The following is a 12,151-nucleotide window of genomic DNA, read 5'->3' as shown; positions in this document are numbered from 1 at the left end:
TCTCCTCAAGATCTAGGTGTGAATTAGACTCTTGGAGACAGAACCTGGACTATTTTAGGCCATTTACATGGGAAGTTTTAAGTGAATTCTTCAGACTGCTGATTGAACATAATTATGCGTATTCTATAGGTACAAAAAGAGCAAATGTCCTAAGCATGGTGGTCTCCCTCTTCTGAAAGGATAATATGAACAAAATCGTCTACCCACAAGCTCACTGTGGTCTGAAGGAGTTAAAGAATCTTCCAGAGAAAGCTGATTTGCGACCAGAGTGCCAAGTAGCCCCAAGAGGCTGCTGAGTCCTGGGGCAGCATTTCCTTCCTCCAGGCGTTGTGTTTTGCACTACGGGCCACGGGGGATGCACTGGGTCATGTATGTCTCAGAGGCCTTCTCAGTGCTGAGTGGGAACTCTCACCCTCTCACCGCTGGAAAGCACATACGTGGTTGTGTGATATGCATCTGTGGCTTAGCAGGGGCACCCACACTCTGTTCTTGGGCAGCCTTTGGGATGCAGTCTCATCCTGCAGCCTGGAAACACACTCCTTGGCTTCAGTTGCAAAAGGGGGGAGGGGAGTGAAGGTGGGAGGGGCTACTGTTTGATATCCTTCAGGTGTGTCCTTGTTTTCATAGGTTACTCCTTCCATATTCAATTCCTTTCATTTCTAGCTCCTCTCTCCCTGGAGTACTATTCTCCTCAAGCAGAAGGGCAGGAGAAGGATGGTACAGGTGGGAACTGCTGTCTGTCAGTGAGTGGTGCAGCTTTTCCTCAGCGGGTGTGAAGCTGGGAGTGCTTTATACATGGAGAGATGCTATGCAAATATAAAACATCGCTATATTGTATATTATTATTTGAGGGGTAAATGTTAAATTGCGAAGAAATGGCTGCCTGGAATGACACCTGAGACAAAATGAATCAAGCAAATTAGCCTGGTTAATTTAACAGGGGTTAAGAGAATTCAGAAATTGAGACAGAACCTAAAGGAAATGGGAATAAAAATAGGTTTGGGAGATTAGGAAGAAAGCCTTTTGGTTTTTATTTGTTGGAGGGAGTCAATGCATGGCGAAACCTACAATTTGCACAACAGGCCATATTTTTCAAAGCACTTTAACACGTGCCTCAGCTGATTTGATCTGCACAGTAACCATATGAAGAGGATAGCAATACAACCCTTTTGTGCCAATGAGGAAATAGATATCCAAGTGTTTGTCCATTGTCCGTGGGGAGTCAGGTGAGGCTGGGCCCTGAAACCTGTTCTTCTGGTTCCAAACCCCTAGTCTTTCTCCTATAGTATAGAATCTTGATCTAAAAGCCGCCACTCTACTTAGAATGTGATTTTATTATTAAATCAGTTTTCTTTCCATTATGCTGCCCCTTAGACAAAAGCGGGAGTGCAGTGTGGTCAGTGTAGTTGTGTCAGGTGGCAGGGCTTTTGCAATTGACTTAAAGTTCTTGTGTAAAGTCACAAAGAGTCATCCCTGGGATTGTATTCAATCAAGAAAATGGGATTTTAGGTAAATCGCAAAGCCCTGAACTGCAGACTTCACACAGAGGCAAATGCTGCCCTGTGATTCAGCCCCACCCTTCCTCTTCCACGGTGGTGGAACAGATCTTGTCAACAAGTGTGCTTTGGGCACTGTGCTGGGCACCACTGGGAATAGAGTAGAAGTTTACTACAAGATCCTTGCTCCCCAGAGCCTGAAATCTAGACTAAACAAATGCACACTCAAAAAATTGTGCGGTGCCAGTCCTCCCTGAAACAGCCCTTCAGAGCCAGGAGAGACCAGTGAGACGGCCGGGAGCTGCAGGAAGCTGTAGGAAGGAGGTGTCATTTAAAGCAAGCCAGACGTAGATAGGGAATTAAATAAACTTAAAGGGGAGGCACATATTTCCAAGTGGAGGGACAGCATGAGCAAAAGCTTAGAGGTAGGAATAGCTGGCGTATGGGTATGAGATAGCAAAGAAGCCATCTTCACTGAGGCAGGAGGGCAACCCACCCACTCAATCTGTTTTTGGGAGGAGAAACACTGAAGGCCAGGCCAAACCAGAGGCAGGAACAACAAGAAGAGGATTGGCTTTGGTGATGGGGTAGCAGGGACTCCGCCCCCTCCCAGCTGTATCTATAATGTTGACCAGGATGGTCCTCAGAGTGGTGGGCTGCCCACACTCAGTGTGGATGTGATATTTTTAAAGGGGGAGGCGTAGCTGTAGGGAGGTGGGAGAGAAGAGAAGGAATATTCGGGGATGGAGGGGAGGTAGGTGCCTACCTGAGCACATTGCCCCATGGGAAAAAGTTTTCCACAAGATCAACCTCCTTCCTTGTCTTTGCAGGTTGATTCCTGCCAATGATCTTCCTTTGGGAGACTTCCCAATTTCTCTTTCTTTCCCGCTTGGTACATACTTTTTCTTCTTATGGTGGATTCTGTATTTTTAGCCCAGGCAGTTGCTGTGGCAACCACTAGAGCTGAACATTTTGTTTCCCAAGAACAAATGCATGTTTAAATATTCAAGCAATTTTCCGTTGTTCAAAGGAACTGAGATTTCACAGGCATATTATCTAGACCATATGAGAGAAATTGAATTTTCTCTCCTTTGGTTTACAGTGTTCACACTTCTCCAGGGTTGGGATGGAGGTCAGGATTAACGTTTACATCCAACATGGTAATCCCTTTCAGAAGGAGAATAAGGAATAATTCTATTATGTTTTACCCACCCCACCAAACTTTTTTTAAAAGATCTTAACCATGAGTATTCCAGACAATGAGGATGGGGAGCTCATTTCTTCCCTCCTTGAGAAATGAAGATGCATAAAGAGATACTCTTCTTCAATCTTACAATAAAGAAGTACCATCCCTCTCACGTCTAACTTTCTCCAGACAATGCTGGCATTGAAATACGGCTTTTGTTAAATCTTTTGACCTTTCCTTACATTAGAGAAATTGTAGAAACTGCATTTACTGTGTCTGTGTATTCTTTTTTTTTCCTCAAGAATATTGCATATACATATTATAGACTGTGGATTGCAAACACGTATCTATTTTAACATCCGAGGTTCTGAATCTTATCCCAACCTCCAGATTCCTTTCAAGCACACTGGAGTGTGAGAATGGATCTCTCACACATCTAGACAAGGTGCTCTTAACCTTGGGTCCAAGAACTTGGATGGAAAGAAATGACATCATTATTTTTGCTAACTTCTAACTGAGATATTTGTTCCATTGTGATTGTAGGTAGCAAACAACAAGTCAGCCCAAGAAACCCCACCACATCACAGTTGTTGAAAGTTATATCAAAATTTTGTGCGTACTCATCACTTCTTTGAAATTATGGTAGCTATCAGATATACAGTACCATCCACTCTTTTTGCTTCTTGAGTTAATAAAGAATATATGTATTCACTCACATCACAAATTTTATTTTTAGCATTTTGAGAACTGTATTTAAATTTCTTTCCTTTGTAGTAAATTATATTTTATTTTATGCATTTAAAAACATTTTTCTGAGAAGGAGGTCTGTGGGTTTTCCAGATTGCCAAAGAGGTCCACGGCACATGAAAATTCAACAACTTCTTATCTGTGTGTTTGCGCTCTAGTATTACCATCTCTGTATCTGTGACTAGCTGTGTCTTAAGGAAGCATTTCGACCCATCTCCATTCATTTATTAAGATCACTCAAACACTGAGCCATGTTTCTCAGCAGCATGATTTGGACCTTGTCGAGGAAGCCCTGGCACTTTTTGAGAGCTGATGGTCTTTTTGAAGATGATATTAGTGTTGATTCACCAGCACCTGGGACACTGTCTGCACTCTCTTCACTGCCTTTGGAAGCCATGTGTGTAATTGATAATTTAGAGACAACCCTATCGAATGAAGTATCAGTCAGGGTAGAGTCAGGAGTCAGAAACCATTCTGGATATTTCAAGCAGGAAGGGATCTAATACGGGGAAATAGAGGCTGGGGCTGGAGGAGCAAAAGTCAGGGAAAGCTACCACTGGTTTTCTGGAAGTCAGGAAGCTTAAGGAACTGCTGGAAACCATCACTGATATTCTGAGCTGTTGTAACACCAAGGGGCATGATTCAAAGGACACCCGGAAGCTGCTGGACAGCATCACATCCACTTTCTCCTGAAGTCCACGCAACTCACACAACTGCCTGTTGCTGCTGCAGGAAACTTAATGGCTCTACTTCTCTGCTTTCCAGGTTTTGCACTTGTTTTTCATTGTTGGAGCCTAACGCAGAACCTCAATGGATGGGATTCTGAGAATTATAGATTTCAGACTTCCAGCCTCTGGAAAACAGAGGCAGCATTGGGGCAGGCAGGTGGGGGGCAGTGGGGGGAGTGGGGGAGGCAGGGAGTAGGGAACAGGGCAAGAATAACACAGAGCCAAAACAGACAATCCAGCACACGAGCCCAGTGGCTGGTGGTGTGGTGGAGAAAATGCAGGTTTGGATGTTGGGCTATCTGAGCGCTAACCTTGGCTGTATGCCTCTGGGTAATTCACACGTGTCCTCTCTGGGACTCAGCGTTTACATTTACAAAGGTCTAATTTTTAAACTCCACTACATTATAATTACCATCTCTTTCAGTCCTGAATCTCACTGGTTCCAGGAATGGGGCTGCATGGAATTCAACCCCCAGAAATGAAGATTGACTTCTCCCTTCATGAGCACTGATGAATGAGGGGTCATGAGGAGAACCTGCCAGGCAACCGGCTTAGGAACTCTTGAAGGACCCTTAAGGTTTTCTTGTGCTGTACAGAGAGGATGCCTGTCCTCCCCGTGCCACCTTGTATGCCTGAAAAACCCACCTGTGATTATGGGCTGACATGTCTGTCTACACGGAGGTTCTAAGTAAACTACCAGCTGGAAAGCGGTGAAACTGAGTCCAAAAGCCGTGCCTGAGGCTTGATTGCTTTATGTGAGAGTCTCATCACTCTTGTGCATTTACATGGGAGTATTTTGGTGATAATTTCTTATGAATCAGAGGCATCTCTGTGTGATATGATCAACCATCTTGAAGAATCTCCCGCTAATCTTGTTCTTATTCACCGGCACCACTTCCCCTACTCGCTCCACCTCTCCATAGTCTTGCCAAGTGAGGGAAAAAGCAGACTGAGAATACAATGTCTCAAATATCCCAAACCGGTCAAAGCAGTATGGTTTGGACAAGAGCATTGTGTTGCTGCTTCCCAGGCGGCTCTGGCTGAAGCCGTCTTGGGAAGTCCTCTTCTCTCCTACAGGCAGGCGCACCCTGGAGGCCAGAGCCACTGCACTCAGAAGGCTGAGCTCATCGTCCAGAGATCCGGGCTGCCATACTGTCACCAATCAAGTGAAGGCTGGAGGGAGGAGGTTTTGAACGGCCAACATTAATTCTCTGAGCCTATTCCTTCCAAAGTGAAAGGATTATGTGCAGCTGAGAGAACTGGTTTAACAGGAATTTTCAATAAGGAAGGGACTTACTATTTGATTTCATGCTTTACAAAGGGCAAGCCTTGGCTTCCACAGGATTGCAACCATTCTGTTCCCGTCCCGAAAGTGAGAAGGACTCTGAGCAGAGGTGAAGCAAAGTCCGAGGCCCAGGCTTCCCAGCATCCTTGGCTCTGTTGAGAGGAGATAAGTTGGCTGGATAGCTGAGAGGGCATGCAATTTTGGGATCTCTGCTTTACACTGCCTACTTTCAGCCCTGGAGTGACTAAGAGAAAATCAATTGCATTCACTTTTAAAAAGCAACTATTGATCACCTATGTGTAAAACTCGCTTCTGAAGCTATTGGGGATTCAGGGGTGAAAAGTACACGGTTTCTGACTGGAAGATTTCATAAGCTGATTGAAATGAGTAACACATCTAAATAACTTTGAAACAACTCTGTGATGAATGTTAAAATATGGTTACAAATATCCTTTATGGGAGAGAGAAGAATTAGTTCTTTCTCTGTGAGTCCGAGAAGGCCTCTTGGAAGATATGAGATTTGAGTGGGCCCTGAAGGAAATGGAGGAGTTTAATAAATAAGTAAGTGATGGAGAAGATTAGCAAGGGAAGAGGAAACATTTGTTATAGGAGCTAAAACTTGAACTGACGCCCAAAGAAGAAGAGTGAAGGACATTATTTGAGAAATATGGAGTAATTTCAGATGAATTTACTAAGTGGGGTGGAGGAGATAGAATTGCATAGTTAGAAGCCAGCCTGTGGAAGGCTGAGCTGAATGGTTTCGAGTTTATGCCATAGATGGTAGGGAGTCCTCATGTAACCTTCCTCTGTCTCCCCTTCTGGAACAACCTCTCTTCTATGAGCTCTCCTAGTATGTGTTTGCCTATTTGTTACATCTTATCTCCTTTATTTAATGGTAACCTCCTGGAGAGCAGGGCAGGTGAGGTTTTTGATCAAGGAAGTCATAGGACCAAGGCTGTGTTTAGGGAAGGTGGTTCTGGTAGAAGTGTGTGGGCTGGAACTGGAGAGATGGAAAGACTGGAGCATGAACTGGCTGGATGTTATGAGTGGAAAGTGGGACATGGGTCTCAGTAACGTCATAGAGATAGAGCTGACAGGACTAGAGGACTGGCTGCCAGCAGTTAGCTTGTCTAATCTTTAGTTTCTGACATTTGATAAACCAGAGTCATAGACTTGTTTTGTGAAATAGGAGAGCTGACGCAGACTTAGAGATAATCCAGTCTTTGCCTTATTTTTACAGACAGGGAAACTGAGAACCAAAGAGGCCCAGTTCCAAATTGTAATGTGTTTTAGCAAAGAGTTCAACTATTCATATTAACTTTTCACATGACCTGGAAAGTTAGTTTCTAATTCAAAATGTATCCTTAATTTATAAAAAGGCCAACTGAGGCATGAACAGATGAAAATGGGGCTTCCAGGCAGATCCCAGGTATACAAAAGGGCTCTCCTTCTACCATATCATCTCCCAGCACTGGGAGAGTTCAGTTTGATATTCAGTCATTAAAAACAACCTTCTCTCCCACTCATTTCCCTTTCCCATCTTGGTGTCGACTCTTTGGTGTTTAATTTTGTTCTTCTTTATCTTAGGAAATATTATGAGGCAAAAGCTTGACCTACCTGTGGTTGTGGCCAATTTAATTCCAAATATCAGTCTCAGTGGAGTCCAGCCAAGACTACCCAGTTGAAAAAAAACAAAGACGGGGCCTTAAGAGATGATCTGTCCAGTGCACTGAGGAAATTAAGCTCGCCTATGTCCAAGGATTTTTCAAGAGGCAAAATTCTATGCTGCTGTGATCCCTGGTTAAACCATCACTTTATTTACTTCCATGTTCTTAGCCCTGAGACCAGCTTTCATGTCCTCACTCCGCCAAAGAAGGCAAGGATTAGCCAGGGCAGGAACAAGCTCATTCCGGTTTGAGCTATCCTAGGAGGAGGACTTTGCTAAGTAGTTTCAGTTCTGAAACTTGTGCTCCAAGGCCCAGCTCAGATGGGTGTAGGGAGAGGGCAAGAAGATGCAACTTCAGCTGCTTCTGTTTAGGGCAGGCCGTGGGGCTGGAACATTTCGACTCTCGGCAAAGGCAGAAATAAGAAAATTTGGGGAAAAAAAATCTATCTGTGTTTCCAGTGTAAGAAGAACACAAAATTTAGAGGCAAAGAGAACTAGAAAGAATCAAAATTCCATGAGACTTCAAACTTTGTGGCATGGCCTTCAAAGCTTGGTTGAGTTTAAAGCACAACAGTAGCCCAGAAATGCTCTTTAAACTCGTGGGTATTCCAGTAAAAATTACTATAGGTTATACTTACTGAGCACTTGCTATGTGCCAGCCACCATGCTAAGTGGCTTTTTAAAAAATTATTTTATTGTTTTATTTTCCAGCTTTATTGAGGTATAATTGACAAATAAAAGTGTAAGATACATAAAGCGTACAATAGGATGATTTGATATATGTATACATTGTGAAAGGAGTCCCCCAACTGAGTTAATTAACAGATCCAACGCCTCACATATTTACATGTTTTTTTTCGGCGAGAACATTTAAGTTCTATTCTCTTAGCAAATTTCAATTACATAATACAGTGTTATCAACTATACTCACCATGTGATACGTTCAATCCTCTAAGAGTTTCTTAATTAATCTTCACAGCAACTCATTTCTATTAATACTCCCATTTTTCAGATAAGAAAACTGATACTCGGAGAAGTCAAGTAAACGGCCCAAAGTTGGAAATGGCAGAGGTGAGATTTGAAACCAGGCAGGCTGACTTCAGTGCCTATGCTGGAAAGCACTACACCTCATTGCCTCATCCACATGCACCACTTCACCCAGCACAAATGAATGAACAAATGAATGCTGAAATGCTTTGCTCATTTAACAGTCTTCCTTACACATAGCAGAGTGATGGGGCGTGACTCTGAAGGTTTGACAAGTATGGTCCATCTTTATTACTGACGAACTCTGTATTTGCAAATTCCCCTGTTTGTTAGAATTTATTTGTAACTTCAGAACCAGCACTCATGGCTCTTTGTGGCTATTCATGGACCTATTCAGAACAGAACAAAATTTGAGTCATCCAACATACACGTTGCCAGCTGAGGTCAAATAAGGCAACACTGCACCTTATTGTTTCAACTCTCATACTGTAAATGTGTCCTTTTCCATGCTATTTAGTGCCAAGGTTTTTGCATTTTTGTTGGTGATTTCACTGTTTAAAATGGCCCCCGGGCACAGGGCTGCAGTGCTGTCTAACGTTCCTAAGTACAAGAAGCCTGTGATGTGCCTTACAGAGAATGTGCACGTGTTGGATAAGTTCTTATAGACATGGGTTATGGTGCTGTTGGCTGAGCTCAATGTTAATAAGTCAACAATATGTATTAAATAAGAGCTCTTTAAATAGAAACACACATAAACTAGGTCATGTATTGATCGGTTGACAAAAATGTTGTGACCAGAACCACGTAGAAAGCTCACCTTGTATTTCCCCTATGAGCAATGGGTCAGTATTCAGTAACTCATTGTTTACAGAGACTTTGTAGAACACAACTATGATGAATAATGAGAATCAGCTGTGTTTGTTCTCCCTGACCTAGACAATAGTACTGATAATAGCTTTAATTACTATGTACTATGTATCAGGCATTGTGCTAGATGTGAGGGACACAGAATGAAAGAGACACAGTCCCTTCTCTCAAGTAGTCTATAGTTGACAGGGAATGTAGGTACTCTGCTCATTATAAGAGGGATGAGTGTGATGAAAGGGGAAACACGGCATGCCATGGGAGCATGCAAGAGAAGAACCTGATCTACAGGTAAGTGCTATTATTCTCCCATGCAGAGGCGACTTGGAGGCACAGGGAATGGTGAAGTAATCTCTTCCAAGCTCCCTTTTCCCACTTTGCACAACTGTCTCTGGGGGTTGAAAATGTTGGGAAGGCAGAAATGACAAGTAGTCTCACTATTAAAGGAATTTTATTGAGATTCACTTTAAATACCATGGTAGAGAAACGCAAAGGTGTCAGGAGTCACTGTGAACGAAGACAGAAATGTGGAACCTGCAGGGCTTCAATTGTAACAGCAGTCAGGGGGATGCAAATCGGTTTTCCACGCAGTTCGTCGTTTACAATTTTCAAGGATAACTCTGCTACATACAGCAAGCTAGTGCTGTGCAAATCCATTCTAGTCTCTAAAATGGGGAATTTCATAGAGAAACACTTTCCTTCCTTCTTCCTTTTTCCCCTTTATATAGTTGCATTGCTTTTCTCTGGGACCATAGCTTCTTAACTGAGCTGTGTTGAATTTTATGATCAAGGTCAGTATTGATAATCTCTAGTTACTGAGAGTAAGAAAATAGAGGGAAGAAAAGCAAGCAGCAAATTGTTCTCTCTCATTTTCCTCTCACTTTCTAGAGATTTAATTTGTTTCTGGTAATGGGTAAGAACTCCGCAGGGGTCTTGGTGATGTGTACACGAGAAATGGAAAAATCGATAGGGAAGTATGCGTTTTCCTTGTTTATGTGAACACAACAGCCCCCCTATGGCCTTGGGCTGAAAGGAAGTGGTGCTTCCCACTGACAAAGTACAGGCACCAAAGAAGGAGGAAACGAAGAGTTCCCCTTAGGGAAGAAGGCCTGGGATGGGGGCATAAGGAGAGGGGCATCTGCTGGGTGGAGACCTTAATGAACAGCCTGACAAAGTCGCCATAGTTCCAGACCAAAAAGGACCCACTTCAGAGTCCTTCATGAGGGCACAGACTCAATTCACCTCTTCTAGTGGCACATGTCCCAGTTCAGCTTCTGTGTTTTGGAAATCTTTGTTGTTTCATTGTGGTCCTGGAGAACCATCCATTGTACATACAGTGCTGTCCTACTTCACAGCACAGCAATCCCTGAAGTGGGTGGGAATGATTACCCAGAGATGTTCTGACGGGAAACAGTCCCTTGGAAGAGAAAATTATTTTTCCAGGGCTCTCCAACCGGTGAGTAACATAACCGTGACTTAAAGTATGTAACCATCGCAGGCCACCAAGCACTCAGAAAACACAAACAAGAAAATGTCCTTCTCTGAATACTAACTCCCTGACCTACCACGTGCTGAGGCTCCGTCACCCTTCTTGCAAAATCAGCTAACTTACAAGATGTCTGAAAATCCTATACTGTACTGATGTCATTGCAAACATGGATAATTAAATCAAAAAGAAAGACAGATCAAACAAAAATAATATCTGGATTCAATTGCAGGAGCGAACCATTTGATTAAAAAATCCTTTCTGCCTTGAACAGAGATTCTCTATGAAAATTTAGCTGAGCTTAACTTTCTACCTTAAGATAGGAAACTGGCAAAGTTGGAACACATGTGTGGGAGATCTTTCACAAATGACCATTATTGTTCAAATTTGAAGAGGTGGATCCAGCCCAGCACTGCCAGATAAAATGCAAGATGCTCAATTAAATTTGAATTTCAGATAAACAACAAATGACTTTTTAGGATGTGCCAAATAAGATATTGTATGGACCATATTTACACTAGGAAATTATTTATTATTTATCTGAAATTCAAATTTCATTTAAATTTAATTTAGTGTCCTGTATTTTTATTTGCTAAATCTAATAACCATAATCAAGTGAGTTAAAATCAACAGCTGGTCCTGGATGATGTAAATAGTACAAAATAAAAGTAGTAGTGAAAATAGTGTGAATAGAAGTGTAAATAGTATCATAAATACAATGCCTTCTCAAAGTATATGCTCAATAAATAATTATACAAACTGAATCAAGTAGAACATCTTCCTATCTAGTAACTACACTAATGTCACAACAATTCTACAATGTAGATATTTTTATCCTTATTTACCCCATACGAGGAAACGGAGGCTCAGAGGACATATGCGAATTTTTCAGGGTCACACAGTTACTAGGTGGCATTGACAACATAATTACCAAAGGTCTTTCTTTCATAAAAACCCCTGGTCTTTCGATTCAAAAATCCAGAAACTTTGAGATATAATCTTAAGGAAAAAAGGTTTACGATACCAAATCAGTTTTGCAATAAGGACTGGAAATAAAGCTCACTGAGCCAACTGGAAGTTCACACTGGAAACTCACGCTAAAGCTTCAATTTGAGTAGCTGGGCACAGCTTCAAGAGTCCTGCAGATATTTCTTTGCACGTACTTAAAACCTATAGGCAATGTGCTAAGGTAGAGTGTGGCCCAAACTCTAGGTTGAAGGCAATGGAAATTCAATTGAGGGAACGTCTTTATTCTCCAAACATCAAAAATTTGGATACAATATGCCAACAAAAGTTAAATATATTGCTAAGCTCAAAAGAAGGGGAAACCTACAGGTAGCCGAAATAAAAAGGACCTCCAACTCAAGAGGAGGAGTGATAGCCTGAAGCTATCATGGCTCATGGGACAACTGGTCCTGAATATAAGTTTTGGGAGATGAACATTGGGTTTTTCATGCCCACAGAGGATAGGCTAAGTGATCTATAATCATGTGAGATAAGCAGCTGTAATGGAGTCTCCTATTTATTGCTAAGATTTTTGAAAGCATGTGCTGTCGATGAAAAAAGGATTGAGTAGAAGAACTACAGATACTAACCTGAGGAACTGACAGGAAACCAGCTACCCACCAGGGCACTGGATGGAAAAGCATCAACCATAAGAATTCACAATCTCAAAATTATATAGAGTGGGTGTAGATTCTAAATTT

Source organism: Equus caballus, chromosome 5, assembly GCF_041296265.1.
Source record: "Equus caballus isolate H_3958 breed thoroughbred chromosome 5, TB-T2T, whole genome shotgun sequence".
Classification (NCBI taxonomy): domain Eukaryota; kingdom Metazoa; phylum Chordata; class Mammalia; order Perissodactyla; family Equidae; genus Equus; species Equus caballus.
Note: the sequence above shows the minus strand (reverse complement) of the source record.